The 15,760-nt window shown below is 43.5% G+C and overlaps 1 protein-coding gene across 1 annotated transcript in view; it reads left to right on the top strand.

The window, feature by feature from the left end:
• The first annotated feature begins 5,622 nt into the window (after positions 1-5,622).
• The window catches only part of ncoa2 (nuclear receptor coactivator 2), a 301,026-nt gene continuing 290,888 nt past the window's right edge, over positions 5,623-15,760 (top strand). The window contains 1 exon segment of the mRNA XM_055634454.1: positions 5,623-5,962. The gene's annotated coding sequence lies outside the window, so the exon portion shown is untranslated.

Genomic DNA, 15,760 nt, shown 5'->3' with positions numbered 1-15,760 from the left:
AAGGAGACGGCTTCAAGCGGGGGCTGTCGGGGGCCGGTGGGGTGGGGGGGAGAAGAGATAGATAGATAGATAGATAGATAGATAGATAGATGGATAGATAGATAGATAGATAGATAGATAGATAGATAGATAGATAGATAGATAGATAGATAGATAGATAGATAGAATCTAACAAGAACAATTCAATAATAAGCCCCCATTGTTTCTGTTCAAGGGCAGAGCGTAACACTGCAGAAATTCTTAATTGTATTCAGAGGGGATCAATTTATTTTTTTCAGCAGTCTCAATAGGTCTCTACATTACATGATCGATAGAAGTATCTTTGAAATTTTCTCCTTGTGCCTCAGTTATTGCTGACATTTACCTTTTCCCTTGCTGCTAATGAAATAATTGTTTTTTTAATGTTAAATAATGCATGAATATACTGCAGAGGCTTCTCTTTCTACTTGATAATGCATTTTACTTTACTTTATCCCTATTATTCTCTCATAAAGAATACAGGAAAGGATTGGTATCAATTCAGAATCTACCAACAGAGTTCAAAACTAATCATACTCAATTGCTTAATTCTTCATTATCTAGCAATATCTAACCCCAAATATTCACCATATTCTGTGGAAAGTTGCTAAATGCAATGTAGCTCTCATTTCCAGAGTTCACTCAAGAGTTTGTGACTCCTTTGAAAATATTACCAGAGTTCAATATTTATCTTGAATGCCTCTCAAGCCCACTCTTTAGTGTAAACAAACCAAGACTCTTCCATCTGTCCTTATACTTTAGAAAATCTTAACATTAGAAGCAGTTCAGCTATCTATTTATAATTACTAAAAGTCTGATCTTGGCCACTTCCTGGTGTTCTGTATACGCTGCCACTTATGGCTGTGATTTTTGGCCGTCTTACTCAGAGTCCCCTTCCGCTGCGCAGAACAAGAGGATTGTTCTCATTGATAAAAAATAAGAGTTATTAGTGTTTAAAAAATGTTGCGATTCTCTCTTCTGAAGGCCACACCCCTTCCGAGGGGACTATAAAACCCGAAAGTGTTGAGTGCCTCAGAGTCTCTGCAAGATGGGGGAGCGAGAGGGTCATGTCTCTCAATCTGAGCTGTGAATAACATTGAACACATGTCTACTAAACTGAGTGGTTTTACTGACCTGGCAAATATAGTTTGGAAATGCTAAAGCTGTGTTGCCTTTGGTTTGGAAATGCTAAAGCTGTGTTGCCTTTGGTTTGGAAATGCTAAAGTTGTGTTGCCTTTGGTTTGGTAAATGCTAAAGCTGTGTTGCCTAATTAAAGTTGCCTTGCCTTCTATATAATTAAAAGTCTAATCTTGGCCATTTCCTGTTTGCGCTTCATATTGATTTTAGAAAAGACGCTACCACGTACGGCTGTGAATTTTGGCCATCTTACTCAGTGCCCCCCTCCGCTCATCAGGTGCCGAGGATTTTTCACATCGATGGAAAATAAAAGAGTTATTAGTGTTTTAAAAATGTTGAGATTCTCCTGTCAATCACGCCGTGAAGGCCACACCGCTTCTGGTGGGAGGGACTATAAAACCCACAAGTGTGGGTCAGTCTCTGCAAGATGGAGTGATCATGACTCGCTGTCTTTAGTGGCCTTGCACCCTGCTTGAAATGGTATGAAACTGCACTTGAATTTGGTGGCCTTGTACCCTGCTTGAAATGGAATTTCAAGGAATAGCCGTGAGTCAACTGCCAGCCCGGCAGCCGTAAGTGAGTGAGCTGCCAGCGCAACAAGCTTGAATGACTGAGCCGCCAGCCCAATAATCCATTTGGCCCACAACGTCCATACTGGCCCTCTGGAATACAGTCCCTTCAGCCCACCACACCCATACTAGCACCCTGGAAATGGTGGAGAGGTGGAATATTGCAGGTCCCACATAGTTTTTTTCATTTTTGTTTGCTCTTAGATTAATAATTGCCATATTCCACATAAAATAAATTCTTATCCAAAATATGCAAGTGTTGTCCAATCCAATTTACTTAGGGACGTGGCAGAGCATGGCCACTATCTGCCATGCTCTGTCACGTCCCTCCACTCTGCTAGCTTTATTTCTCCCCACCCCTGCAATCAGTCTGAAAAAGAGTCCCTATCCAAAACGTCACCTATCCATGTTTTCCCAGGATGTTGCCTGACCTGCTGAGTTACTCCAGCATTTTGTCTTTCCTTGGTTCCCAGATTAGTTTATGATATGAATGCACCTGCTTACATAAATAGATCAATCTTTGTCAAATCTGGTATCTTCACCTCCTCAGAATCAAAGATCTTATAGCGGAGCTCCGCTATAAGATCTTTGCTCAGAAGTAAGGAAGTCCTCTATTTTATTATAATGATTGCTACCATTTATTTAAAGTATTTTTAGGAATCCCTTAGGATTTTTAGGAATCCCATAGGATTGTTCATTATTCTGTGTTGCTTTCGCTCTTGGTCAACACCTGTTCTCTTCTTCTGTCTGTAATAATTTTCAAAATGACTCTGTTAATTGCTGTTTCTTTTTCTTTCACTTACTGCTTTTGATTTCAGGATGTATTTTCGGTAATCATGAACTGCTACATTTACATTTAGTAATACTTAATAATTTATCTCTCCATTTCAAACTCATCATTTTGTTCTCTGAGCCCGGAGCAGACGGTCACTGCACATACAGCAAATGAACACGTTTAAAAAACATGAATCAGAACTATATAAAAGACATATGTGGCTCAACACTGAAGCCTCTCAATTTGTGATTTTGCAACTACAGCATCTGCAAATGTCTTAAGACAATCATGGCCTCGAAAGAACATCCCACAAATTACTTGAATCCTAAATTCTATTTTATATAATGACTTTCAAAAGACATCTGGACAGATATATGGATAGGAAGGTAGAGGGATATGGGCAAAATGCAGGCAAATCAGACTAACCTAACATGGCAACTTGGTTGAAATGGACAAGGCAGGCTAAATGATCTATTTCTGTACTGTACAGCTCTATGACTGTGTACCATATTGTTCTCAGTGCAATAACTGGGGAACTAGGGGTAGCCTTCAAACTTGTATCTGGGCTATTTTTAACCATTATCTGATTCTATTCTAATCTACCTCTTGCTTATTCTTAATACTTCCTTTCCTAACCACCAATAGTTGTCACATCATCCACATCAGAACCCATGTTACACAAACCTGTAGTTAACATGAATCAAGTTAATCTGCTGGCTATGTGGGAACATACAGCAGGAATGTGCCCATGTAATAAAAACAGGAAATGCTGAAAATACTCAGAAGCATCTGTGAAAAGAGAAACAGAATTGATGTTCCAGTCCATGACTCTTACTCAAAACTGGAAAAGGGGAATAAACAAGCTAGTTTAAGTGTTCAAGAAGGAACTGCAGATGCTGGAAGATCGAAGGTACACAAAAATGCTGGAGAAACTCAGCGGGTGCAGCAGCATCTATGGAGCGAAGGAAATAGGCGACGTTTCGGGCCGAAACCCTTCTTCAGACTGATGGGGGGGGGGGGGGAGAAGGAAGGAAAAAGGGAGGAGGAGGAACCCGAGGGCGGGGGGATGGGAGGAGACAGCTCGAGGGTTAAGGAAGGGGAAGAGACAGCAAGGGCTAGCAAAACTGGGAGAATTCAACATTCATGTCATCCGGATGCAAGCATCCCAGGCGGAATATGAGGTGCTGTTCCTCCAATTTCCGGTGTTGCTCACTCTGGCAATGGAGGAGACCCAGGACAGAGGTCGGATTGGGAATGGGAGGGGGAGTTGGAGTGCTGAGCCACCGGGAGTTCAGGTAGGTTATAGCGGACTGAGCGGAGGTGTTCGGCGAAACGATCGCCCAACCGCTTAGTCTCCCCGATGTAAATCAACTGACATCTAGAGCAGCGGATGCAGTAGATGAGGTTGGAGATACAGGTGAACCTTTGTCGCACCTGGAACGACTGCTTGGGTCCTTGAATGGAGTCGAGGGGGGAGATGAAGGGACAGGTGTTGCATTTCTTGCGGTTGCAACGGAAAGTGCCCGGAGAGGGGGTGGTACGGGAGGGAAGGGAAGAATTGACAAGGGAGTTGCGGAGGGACCGGTCTTTGCAGAAGGCAGACATAGGGGGAGATGGGAAGATGTGGCGAGTGGTGGGGTCACGTTGGAGGTGGCGGAGGATTATTTGTTATATTTGCCGGCTGGTGGGGTGAAAGGTGAGGACTAGGGGGACTCTGCCCTTGTTGCGAGTGCGGGGATGGGGAGAGAGAGCAGTGTTGCGGGGTATGGATGAGACCCTGGTGCGAGCCTCATCTATAGTGGCCGAGGGGAATCCCCGTTCCCTGAAGAACGAGGACATTTCCGATGCCCTGGTGTGGAACGTCTCATCCTGGGAGCAGATGCGGCGTAGCCGGAGGAATTGGGAGTAGGAGATGGAGTCTTTACAGGGGGCAGGGTGGGAAGACGTGTAGTCCAGATAGCCATGTGAGTCAGTTGGTTTGTAGTGTATGTCGGTCAGAAGTCTGTCCCCTGCGATGGAGATGGTGAGGTCAAGGAATGGTAGGGAAGTGTCGGAAATGGTCCAGGTGTATTGGAGTGCCGGATGGAAGTTGGTGGTGAAGTGGATGAAGTCAGTCAGTTGTGTGTGGGTGCTGGACCTGAAACATTAATTGTTTATTTTTCTATGGGTGCTGTCTGACTAGCTAAGTGTTTACAGCATTTTCTGTTTTTAATTCAGAATGTCAGCATCTGTACTTTATTTTCTAATATGCCTCTAATGGTTGAGATGCCTTTTTTTTCTGAATGTAATTTACGGAATTCTCATTTACTTTTTACCAGACAACACTTGGATATTTTGGATAGGCATTTCTTGTGTCTAAATTTATTTTACATTTTCTAAAAAACAAAAACTCAGGCGCTAAAAAATGTAAGTAAAAACGGGAAATGATGGAGATACTTAGCTGATCAGGCAGCATCTATTATTTCTCTCCACTCTGAACTGCTGATCCACATCTTCTCTAGGTACCACAATTCCTCGAAATAAATGCATCCCCGGACGCAACTTTTCATATTTCTGCAACCATACAATGTTGCTCCCACCCACAAGTGCCAGCATATCACATTCCTCCAACTTGGTCTCTTGTACAACACCCCGCTTTTTCTCCCTAAATTGCAAGTTACCCCCTTAGCTATTCCAAATAGTGCGCTGGAAATTGAAAAAAGAACACGTTCTACTTTAAAGCCAATCTGTTATAAGACCGATGAATAATCCTATTATACCGTCTTTAAAATCCTGAATATTTTAATTTATCGATATTTGCAAACCTGTAAATCCGGAGTACTAATAAGCGTTATCCCTAAAAAGACACGAACAGTCTTTATTCCCAAAAGACACGATAGATTTAAAATGTGAATGCGTAATAAACAAAGCCTTGTGGTGGAAGGAACTGCAGATGCTGGTTTCGACCGAAGATAGAAACAAAAGCTGGAGTAACTCAGCGGGTCAGACATCATCTCCAGAGAAAAGGAATAGGTGACGTTTCGGGTCGAGACCCTTCTTCAGACTGAGTGTCAGGGGAAAGCTGTATTTATATCTATTCAGAGCCTTAACCCCTCCTTATCACTGCAACCTTTTTCAAGCCTCTGCACTCCGTTCCCCGGTTCCAGCTCCTTGAGCTTCCACTTTCATTTCCTCCCACAACTGGCAGCTGCCCAGGCTCTGAACTTTGTAGCACCCTCCCCAAACTTCACCACCACTTCTGGTGCCTAGTCGACAATCTGCCAAAAAGCAGGATTCGTTTTGACATATTGAAATCCCGTTGATCGTTACATCGCTATTTCGATCAAATTAAATCCGGCAAGCCACATATTTCCCGATTCCACTGAGAAATCCCGAGCCGCAGCGATGAAGCCCGCGATGTGTCGTGAATCTCGGCTTAGTTTGAGAGACTTTTAGTTTTTGCACGCTTCACTTCAAGAAGGAGGTAACAGGTCTGTTTTAATATTACTGCTGGCTTGTGTGTGTGTGTGTATGTGTGTGGGAGGGGAGGAGGGCAAGACTACCAGCTGCACGGACAGGACAGTACAGGATGGGTGTCTTGGCCGCCCCGGAGATCCATCCCAGCGCCGAGCCTGGCACTAGCCCCCGCCGCGGGCAGCCAGGTGAACGGCGCCGCGATGGTGGCTGTTTGTGGGGCCACGGCAGCAGCTGAGCAGCAGCGTATGTCGCTCTGGGGCTAGGCTAGGCTAGGCTAGGCAGGGCCCACCTCCCCACTGCCCGCCCTCCCCCCCTCTCTCTCCCTCCGCTCGCCTCGCCTCCCTCGATTGTGGGCGGTTGCCATTTAAATACACAAGGAGCAACATGGCGGACAGCTCGGAGAGGCCGTCTTCAGAAGCGAAGGTCAGGCTGGTGAATCGCCTCCCCTGTTGAACCCCCCCACCCACCTCCAGTCCCGTCGAGCCGGTGAGTACACCGCCCCCTCCCACACTTATCTCGGAGACACGGTGTGCCCGTCTGTGCCGCTGCTTTTGGCGGCTCAGCCTGGAGCCGAGGCGGAGGCGGCGGCGTGGGTCTGCAGGGACGGTGGAGGGGGGCAGCTGAGCCTCGCCGCGCCGGGCAACCGCTCCCGCAACTTCGCCCGACCCCACCAAGTCAGTGTGTGTGTGTTTTTCCATGCAAGTGCCGGAGGCAGCAGCAGCGGCGGCAGTGTTATTCGGGGGGGGTGAGAGTATTCGGAGTATTGAGAGTATTCAGTAGCGGCTGGGTGGGCCCTACCCGCGTTGGTTTGGCGTTGTCTGCAGCTGCTACCGAAAGTCGCCGCTTTCTTTAATACTATTTCACCAAAATGCGAGCTTTGCATTCGATTCTCAACCTAACTTGAAGGGAAGCGCCATTGATTGACGCGGAGTTTCACCCGTTAAGAGGGAGAGCCACTGTATCCAACAGGCAGCGGGCTATGCTCTCCACTAAATCATCCATTCCCACCCAAACCACCCCCTCCCCAGGTACCTTCCCCTCCAACCGCAGGAGAGCAACACCTGTACGGTACCTCCTCCTCCCTCCGTCCAAGAATCGCGACAGTCCTTTCAGGTGAGGCAGGGGGTCGCTTGAACCTCTTGCAACCTCATCTGCTGTTCCAAGTGTGGACTCCTGTATATCAGTGAGACTGGGAGATTGTTGCGCTGAACACTTCAGCTCAGTCCGCCTGGGCTTATGTGATCTCCTGGTTGCTAAACACTTTAACTCCCCCTCCCATACTGACCTTTCTGTCCTGGGTCTTCTCCACTGTCAGTGTGAGGCCACATGCAATTTGGAGGATCAGCACCTCGTATTTCGCTTGGGCAGCATACATACCCACAGCGGTATTAATATTGATTTCTCGAACCAAGTATCTCTTGCTTTCCTTCCTTCTCTCTCTCTCACTGTCCCTCCCCACCCTAGTTCTCCGACTAGTTCCACTGTCCTCTCGATTAATGTTAGTTTGTATGCCTGGTTGTCACCTTCCCCATAGCCAATAATGAACCATTCTACACTTCCTTGCACATTGTCTGCTTTGATCTGTCCACTCCACACCTTACATTTCCATATCTCTGGTCTCCCTCTCCCCTGCATGTCAGTCTGAGGATGGGACTCGACCCAAAACGTCACCCATTTATTCTCTCCACAGATGATGCCTGTTCCGATGAATTATTCCAGTATTTTGTCTACCTTTGGTGTAAACCAGCATCTGCAGTTCCTTCCTACAGTTTCACTGTCCTGATTAATTTTACTGCTTGCATGCCTTCTCCAGAGCCAACAATGAACCATTCTACATCTCCTTGATCACCGTCTGCTTCGATCTGTCGCTTTCTCACTTTACCCTTCAACATATCTCACGTCTCCCTCTCCCCTGACTCTCAGTCTGAAGAAGGGTCTCGACCCAAATGCCCCCCATTCCTTCTCTCCACAGATGCTGCCTGTCCCGCTGAGTTACTCCATCCAGCATGTTCGTGTCTATCTTTGAAGTTTGGTTGCACCGTGCGGCTCACCAACTGTAATGATAAACATCAAGTGTGGCACAATGCGCACGCGTAGACCGACCCGCGGTGTATTTCGGGAATTGTAGTCCAATTGTTTATTCGGGCCTACGCCGCGGACTGGAAAGCGAGTTATGGACTACAGCTGCATAGGATGCCGACTGGATGGGATGCCATGTCCTCTTTCCTCCCACTGCCACTGGCAGTGGTCCGCGGCTTCCCCTACAGGACGCTGACTGAAGGAAGATCAGTGGCAGCTACTTGGCGCATCCACCACAGCATGGCTGCTGCTTTTGAGGTGCAAAGAACTCCTCGGTTGATTTCCACAAGGCGGAGTTAACCTCCCCCACCCCACCCCTTTCCCCTGATGCACACCAGGCACAACTTTTCATTTTGTCGTCGGGTTATTTGCGTGATTTCTTTCGGATTAATTTCTCGCCAAAACGTTCAGAAACAAGAAGTAGAACGACACTTTGGAGCTGCAGGACTTTACGTGCTCCGTGATTACAAACCACTGCTTTTTTCTTTTTCATTGTGTTTCGCATTCTGGAGGATTGAATTATTGTGAAAAAGCAAACTTTCTCAAACGTTCTGACTTGTTACTACCTTCGTTTGGGTTTGCAAATGTTTGTATTCAGCTCCAGGATCCGTGAATGATTTATTTCCACTTCTGATAAATACTGTACACCGTTTTCCTGAACCTAAAAAAAATTTGGATTTCAGTTGCAACAGTCCCATACAGGCATCACTTGCTTATTTATCCGTTTAATTGATGTTATTTAATTGTTTTGGGCGATCTAACCAAAACTGATATTGCATACCTCTCATTGCCTGCTATATTTGAGTCCATATTTATTCTTTTTCGCCCGCTTTTTATTCCAACTAAGAGATCCAATGGTGAGTTATAATGTCATACTTTGTCTCAGTTGTAAAACTAAACAGAAATTGGGGATTTAATCAGGATACATTTGTTGGTGTTTCTGTGTTTATTCATGCCTAATACCACCAGTACACATTGTATGCGTGTTGTTGATGGAGCCAGCATGTTTTCCCTTTCCTAATTGTGTTGGAAAGCCACGTTTTCCTGGTGAACGTACTCCCAAAACGAGTGCTCAGGTGACAGCTCATTTCCAGGGCAAATTAGTATGTGACTTGGACAGAAACTTGCAACTGGGTGTGTTCACATTGTCGAGTTGAGTGACTCCAATACATCTGTAGATGGTACACTGGTGTATAGTGGTGGTGTAAGGAATGAATGTTTAGAGTGGTACATGCGGTGCTAGTTGAGTGAGCTGCGTTGTCCTGGATGGTGTTGAGCCCCTTGAGAGTTTTGCAACGGCAGTCGTCCATGTAAGTATTGACTATTCCGTCATATTCTTAGGTACAACTGGGATAGAGATACTTGCTGAAGGATACACAGCCTCTAAACTGGTTCTGTTACCATAGTACTTGCCACACCACCATTGTGTGTGCTTGCTCAATGGTGACTCCTCGGATGGTGGTGATATAGGGGACTTGCTGATGCTTATGCTCTTGACTATCAAGGTCAGATGGTTACACTTGTTGGTGATGGTTGTTGGATGGTACATCTGTGGTATTAATGTTGCTTACCACTCATTAGCTGTACAAAGATTTATTGGCACCTGTAACTAGAAGGTGCAATTCTTTCTTCTGAGTATGAGCTCCGTCATTCATATACAGTGGATATTACCGAGATTCACTCTGTGTTACAATCTCTCCAGTCCATTCCAAAAAAAATGAATGTTAAATTGTCAGCTTAAAGCTACTTTAGAAACATTTCTGCTGGGCTTTCAAAAGGCTGGCCAGTTGTTTGTCACCATCTCTTTTTGATCTCAACTGACTTTTTTTCTAGCGCTTCACAATTCTGTTACTTCCTTGTTCTTCTTCTTGCGTATGGCGTGCACAGCCTAAAGTTGTAGGACAACTTGTTCTATTTGATCTTACGTGATTGTGCACGCTAGGTTGATTGCATTCGTCGAAACAGGGCGGACCACGTGAAGGTTGCAATCTCCCACCCCTTCCTTGTTCTGAGGCATTAATTCTGGTAAATGGTTAAATGCCACTTTGTGTCCTTCTCTGGCTTAGTCCAAAAAGAACTGGATTATCTCCAATCTGCTCCTGCTTTTGTTATTTAGAAAGTTGTATCCAACGGTGTTCTTTCTGCCTGAGAGGAAAATGGGCCAAGTTCAAGGACTGAATGGCCTGTTTCTGTTTCTGTTTTACATTTTACAAAAATATTAATTTTGAGGAAGTGGTTGTTAATGGCACGACATATATTGCCCAATTATAGTTGACTTGGGAATGTGCTTGATATACCTAATTGCTTGGCCACTTAAGAAGATAATTTGGAGTCAATCGTGTTGATCGGCTTGACTGGTTGAAAATAATAGAAACACCAGTGAACTAATTGGATTCTGTACGGAAATCCGTCAGACTTTTATTCCTTTTTTTTGGGCCATCATTTTGAATATAGATCTTTTTAATTTAATTATCGAATCCTCTGCTGCCAAGACATTGAATATATTTTTTGTTTCAAAAATCCAGGAGTCTGAATGACTAATTGGATTACTAAACTAATGCACTGATGTAGACTTCATTTCACAACTCTTGCACCTTTTGCACATCAACAGTTTTGGGTGTTCCTCAGTTTTGAATTTTCCACTCTCTATTTCCTGGACTTTTATTCTGTCATGCTTTCACTCACTAATTCATGCTGTTTTGATACTTTTGCTATAAGTAGTATTTGAGAAATGTCTTCAATTTCTCTTTTAAAGAATTCTTCATAGTTTTAATTTAATGTCTTGTGCTCTTGGAGTCTGCATTTCTGAAATTAGTTTTGTGCACATATTAAAGTAGTGCTTCATTTGGGTTGCTGTGCCACTAATTGAAGGAATTAATTTTGGAGCTGCGCTGCTTATATCCATTTGAATTACTAGAAATTAACTGTTATTCTTTCCACTTGGGATGTGATGAAACCATGCAGTATATGTGTTTTTAGGGCTCTGATAATGTTGCTTTGTGCATGTGCCCCTGTTGCTTTTTCTTCCTTTGCTGGTGAAATACCCATAGCTTGGGCTAATCCTTTCCAAAAATTACCTCTCCTCCCAACCCTCCAGTCTTGCAGGATGGGCAATAAATGTTGGGCTTGCCGGTTGATTGAATACCGCATCTAAGGAAAATAAATGTTGCACGGATGCAACTTGTATGCTTGAAACCAATTTATTGGTAAAAGATGCTTTTATGTGACATTATTATAGTATTGTTCTGCAACTTTTTTCTCATGGTGCAGCATTTCACTGCACTTTACTGTGCACGTGACGAATAAATCTGACTATTGACTAAATGAATTATGCATTGCATTTATGTTTGAACTCTAGGCATATAGGACTTTTCTGTTTGTTAGATTTTCAAGCTTTCATCCATGGTCAATTGTTGCTTTTCCATAGCATGTTCCATGGTCTTTCAAATCTGATTTTCCTGGATTCTTTTCTTTCAAGATGCCCATAATCATGACCAATGTTGCCTGCCATTTAAACATATTTATTTGAGATTATTGGAGCTAGGTGTAAACGCTGAATGAATTCCTACTAACATACTACACATAGCTCCACTAATACTTGTCCAATTTATTACACTTGTGCTCTAATTTTAGATCTGTTTGTTTGGAATTAATTTATGGGAGAAAATACAGTAAGCTAATATTTACTGAAGTGTAGGGCATTTACCCAAAGGGCTTGTATCAACCTGGCACAATTCTTCCCATGAACCTCATTATTTTCACTTTTGAATTGTGTAATATGACTTAATTTTAGTTTATTTTGTTGTTAATGCTGGTATTTCCCCCATGGTTGTGTTGGATAACCCCTTGATGGGATGAAACCATTGGTTTGCTAGTAGTGGAATATGGTCTGATCAAGTTTGTAAATTCTGGAGTATGAACAGAACGAACATGAGCATGTTCACGAATCTCCATCACATAATGTAGAGTTTGGCAGTGGACCCCAGAATTCTCTTCAAAAAGCAATGCAGGAAGCACAGCCTCCAACGAGCACATCAAGGTCCAGGAACTGCAAATGTTAATGAACAGAAAACTCATTGTTTTAAGATTTAATATTGGTTATGATTGGGGGGACATCCATTAAGAGCCTTGACGTGCGATCTTTTACTCCCAAAGATAGACACAAAATGCTGGAGTAACTCAGCGGCTCAGGCAGTATCACTGAGAATGTGGGAAGGACTTGGGTTAAAAGTGGGAAAGTGTAGGAGTAAACGGGTTCTTTTCAGATTGGCAGGCAGTGAGGTACCGCAAGGCTCAGTGCTGTGACCCCAGCTATTTACAATATATATTAATGATTTGGACGAGGGAATTGAATGCAACATCTCCATGTTTGCGGATGACACGAAGCTGGGGGGCAGTGTTAGCTGTGAGGGGGATGCTAGGAGGCTGGAAGGCGACTTGGATAGGCTGGGTGAGTGGGCAAATGCATGGCAGATGCAGTATAATATGGATAAATGTGAGGTTATCCACTTTGGTGGCAAAAACAGGAAAGTGGCCGATTAGGAAAAGGGGAGATGCAACGAGACCTGGGTGTCATGGTACACCAGTCATTGAAAGTAGGCATGCAGGTGCAGCAGGCAGTGAAGAAAGCGAATGGTATGTTGGCATTCATAGCAAAAGGATTTGAGTATAGGAGCAGGGAGATTCTACTGCAGTTGTACAGGGTCTTGGTGAGACCACACCTGAAGTATTGCGTACAGTTTTGATCTCCAAATCTGAGGAAAGACATTCTTGCCATAGAGGGAGTACAGAGAAGGTTCACCAGACTGATTCCTGGGATGTCAGGACTTTCATATGAAGAAAGACTGGATAGACTCGGCTTGTACTCGCTAGAATTTAGAAGATTGAGGGGGATCTTATAGAAACTTACAAACTTCTTAAGGGGTTGGACAGGCTAGATGCAGGAAGATTGTTCCCAATGTTGGGGAAGTCCAGGACAAGGGGTCACAGTTTAAGGATAAAGGGGAAATCCTTTAGGACCGAGATGAGAAAAACATTTTTCACACAGAGAGTGGTGAATCTCTGGAACTCCCTGCCACAGAAGGTAGTTGAGGCCAGTTCATTGGCTATATTTAAGAGGGAGTTAGATGTGGCCCTTGTGGCTAAAGGAATCAGGGGGTATGGAGAGAGGGCAGGTACAGGATACTGAGTTGGATGATCATCCATGATCATATTGAATGGCGGTGCAGGCTTGAAGGGCCGAATGGCCTACTCCTGCACCTATTTTCTATGTTTCTAAGTCTGAAAATAGCACACACAGCAGTATAGTTTAGTTTAACGATACAGTACGGAAACAGGCCCTTCGGCCCACCGAGCCGAACAATCCCCACACATAAGCAGTATCCTACACATACTAGGGAAAATTTACACTTATACCAAACCAATGAACCTACAAACCTGTACGTCTTTGGAGTGTGGGAGGAAACTGAAGATCTCAGAGAAAACCCACGGGGAGAATGTACAAACTCCGTGCAGACAGCACCCGTGGTCTGGATCGAATCTGGGTCTCCAGTGCTGCAAGCGCTGTAAGGCGACAATTCTAATGCTGCGCTACCGTGCTGCCTCTTATAACTGAACTGGCTTGTCAAATCTTGTTTGTTTTTTTGTGTTCTGGGGTTGAATAGTTTTTGAATCTGCAGTCTGGTGACTTAACAGTTCTTTCATTGAAGGATATCTGACACTTGGGGAGCGTTATAGTATGGCCAAACTGAAAGCGTGAGGAATCCTTGCATTCTAGAATTTAATCATGAATTAAAAATATTCCATAGTTTTATTTGACCAGTCTGTGCTCATTATTCATTGTCAATTGCAGCATTTTTCAGTGCCTAAATCTAATTCCCAACAGAATTAAATGTGGTATACAATCGAGCCTTTAACACTTAAAGTGAAAATTCCGAACTAGATTTAGGGTCATTCCATACTAATTTACAAGTATGATAATCTTGCTGCCTTTGCTTATTATTGATACACTTTTTTGGTCCAGAAATAAATGATGCAATTTCCATTTATTGATTTATTTGAAAAGTGGAAATAGCAAAGAATAGCTTTTTTTAGATGTGGATGTTTCACATGTAGATTGCATTTGAAACTGCAGATAAATGGAGCGATCATCTGTAAACAACTCGTCTAATCACTGGCACACTTATTTTAAGATGGTATCAGTATTACCACTGTATTTTGTAATGTAGATTTCCTTGGAAGTTGCATTGAAATACTACACCTGGTGATGCATATTTTTTCTAAAGTTGTTTGTATAATGGTTGTTTACAAAATAGACTACAAATCATAAAAGTAACAACTTTGTCCTGGTGGTAGCCTAAGTCAAAGTTGTGGACTTGAGACTCCCAACAGGATTTGAACACTTGCTTTTGGCTGACAGTTCAGACTAGTGATGGATTATTGTTGTTTTCCTTTGCATGAAATGTAAAACAGTGAGGTGGATTTAAAACATGCCCTAATAAAGATAGTTTTCCCAGTGTCTAAATAGCATTCATAACGCAACCATTACAAACATATATAGCAAAATTTTACACACAGAAAAAGATGAATAACCACCTAATTTGTCTTTAAAATTAGGTGGTCATTAATCTAATCCTGTTTGTAGAATCTTGCTTTGCATGCAAGTGTGTGTGCAAGTGTGTTGCCTGAATATAATTAATTGAAATAAAATACCGTATTTCCCGGCAGAGAAGACGCTGTTTTTTGCCCGAAAATTTACCTGCGTCTTGGAGGCTGAAGGCTAGATTGTTAGCCAAGAAAAATAGACTTGGCTATACCTCATTACGGCGGCTGTAAAAGGACAGCGCCACTGGGTAAAGTAGCAGGGAGAGCAGGAGGGTTGGGAAGGAGGGGGTCGGGGATCATGCCAGCAACTCGCTCGGGTGGCTGCGAGTGGCTGCCGGGACCGGGCAGCGAAACCGGCTGCCACCTCGGCGCCTTCTGCTGGCCAGCTGTTGAGCTTTGGAGTACTGTTTGAGAAATTGGGAGTGAGGACAATTGTGTGGGGGTGGGGTGGAGAGGGAGACAGTGGAAGTCGCTTCAGCATTACAACCTCCTGTGTTCACAGACTTTATAGTTGTGCACTTAATTTTAATGTTTCTTCTTTATTTATTTGGTATTGTTGATATGATAAATGGAATCATAGAATCTTCAAGCATTGAAGGAGATTGCGCATTGTATTACATAATTGGCCGAGCTCTCCTCACTTGTACAAATCTAGCTGTTGCAGAAAGCCTCGCATGAATGATTGTGAGTAAAATTCAATTCGGTTAATTGGAAATTGAAGGCAAGACCAAAACAAAGTTTGCCTGCATTTTTGCTTTTGAGTCATGTGTGCTAAACAATTTCAGTGGAATTGCAATCTATTGTTATGTGACTTATTACTTGGATTACTCACAACTGAAACTGCAATCCATATGACTCTTGTTGTGTAATCGTGATTACAGGTAACTTAACCGCCAACTTGCTGTTGCTCAATGTGGTACTGGATTCTGCTCAGAATGATGTTGTGATAGATATCGTTTTAACAGTAAATGGTGTTTGACGAGTTGCCTGTTCACTTAAAAATATAGTAATTTAACCAAATGGCTCCTCTTCTTTGGGACTTTAATATTAGCAGGTCATTTATTTATACATGGCCTCTCCAGAACGTTTTTTTTGCATGAAATTGGGCTAATAAACATTTTCT

Source organism: Leucoraja erinacea, chromosome 4 (assembly GCF_028641065.1).
Source record: "Leucoraja erinacea ecotype New England chromosome 4, Leri_hhj_1, whole genome shotgun sequence".
NCBI classification, from domain to species: Eukaryota; Metazoa; Chordata; class Chondrichthyes; order Rajiformes; family Rajidae; genus Leucoraja; species Leucoraja erinaceus.
This window is presented reverse-complemented; position numbering and strand designations above follow the sequence as displayed.